The sequence below is a fragment of the Entamoeba dispar genome, genomic scaffold, assembly GCF_000209125.1.
Source record: "Entamoeba dispar SAW760 scf_1105229462211 genomic scaffold, whole genome shotgun sequence".
NCBI lineage: Eukaryota > Evosea > Mastigamoebida > Endamoebidae > Entamoeba > Entamoeba dispar.
In genome coordinates this window covers 348-1,967 of record NW_001855079.1, presented here as the reverse complement: position 1 = coordinate 1,967, position 1,620 = coordinate 348, and the positions used below count along the sequence as shown (strand labels likewise).

General features: G+C 18.4%; 8 annotated features.

The window, feature by feature from the left end:
- Window positions 1-393: 393 nt before the first annotated feature.
- Window positions 394-439: a sequence feature (AT_rich).
- Window positions 440-543: 104 nt separating this feature from the next.
- Window positions 544-613: a microsatellite.
- Window positions 572-617: a microsatellite.
- Window positions 618-987: 370 nt separating this feature from the next.
- Window positions 988-1,037: a sequence feature (AT_rich).
- Window positions 1,038-1,059: 22 nt separating this feature from the next.
- Window positions 1,060-1,177: a microsatellite.
- An 11-nt stretch (window positions 1,178-1,188) lies between these two features.
- Window positions 1,189-1,387: a sequence feature (AT_rich).
- A 38-nt stretch (window positions 1,388-1,425) lies between these two features.
- Window positions 1,426-1,505: a microsatellite.
- Window positions 1,506-1,530: 25 nt separating this feature from the next.
- Window positions 1,531-1,620: part of a microsatellite that runs on past the window's edge.

Here is a 1,620-nt window from a genome sequence, read left to right as displayed (position 1 = left end):
ATTCTAGTAAACTTGAAGATATTGTTGGGGAAATTTCCTTTTTCTACCATGATCTTAGTAATTTCCTCTAAGATTCTAATTTATTACTTTTTGTTATTTTTTATTGTTATTTGTTTTGTTGTTATTTGTTGTATACGTCATTCTATTCCTCATTACTATTGTAATACTTCACCTTTCTCTTGTTATTTATTCTGTTTTCGTATGTTTCTTTGCTTCTTTATGTTTCTATGTTACATTTCTTCTTATTTCTGCACCTTTCTTTCACCCTAATTCCTCACCATTTGAAATTTTTGAATGTTAATTTCAACCCTGCCACGTTGCGTTTTTATTTAAACCCTTATCAGCGATCTAATAATTCATTCTTCGCTGACATTTATGTTATTCTACGTTGTGTTATTATTTTGTTATTATTTATTTTAGTATTGATATTAATTATTTAGTGTTTCTTATTTATTTCCATAATTCTATTGTTATTTATCTCATTTTTGTCATTGAGTGTTTCATTATTATGTCTATACTGACTTTTTTTTAGAGAGTCCAAAATATATATATATATATACTGATATATATTTTTTATTATATTTTATTATTATTTTATTATAATTTTACTATAATTTTGTCAGTGTTGTCAGCTGACATTTCTATTTGAGTTTTTTAGATTTTCATTCTATTATTTTTAGATGTTTATGTTATCTATCCCATAATTCTATTTATATTTGATTACGTATTGATGAGTCAAATCTATTTCTATAAATATATTTGAGTTGTTGCCACGTCAAATCTATTTCTATAAATATTTCTTACGTATTTCCACGTCATCATTCTATTTCTATTTTTAATTACCACGTCATCACATTCCTTTTTGTGATCATTGCTGTGTTCTATTTTTAGAACACTATCATACCTCACAAATTTCTTAATAATTTGTGTTTTTCTACGCGTAGAAAAACACAAATTATTAAGAAATTTGTAAAATATGACAGTGAGTTTTATTTAAATATTTTCTTCTTTATATATTTAAAATTTATCTATTTTATCTAGTTCTTAATTATTATCTTATTCTATTTTTATATCTTTTTTATTATCTATTTCTTATTAACTTTATTATTCTATGTTTTATTTTTATTTTTATTTCTTCTTTTTCTTTTATATTATTATTATTATTATATTTTTATTTCATTTCCAATGAAAAATATAAGTATTTTTATGTTTTTATTATTCAAAAATTATTTTCTAATAAATTATTAATATAAATGAAAATATAAATTATTCTTTTGTATTAATTAAAAGAATATGAAATAAAAATAAATATATATTTGATAATATAATAAACTATAATAAATCAGAGTTTATTTTTAAATGAAATAGATTATAAAATTATAAATATGAGAATAGAAAATAATTGTTTTTGATATTAAACAATGTTATAATATAATAAATAATATAAAATAAAATATTATATAAAATATAAATAATTAAATAATTAATAATATACCATAAATAATTTATCACACTATTTTAAATTGTACCATAAAAAAATAATTATGAAAAAAGAAATAAATAAAGAAAAATAAATAGTATAAATAAAAAATTATAATAAATTTTATAATAATAAATAAA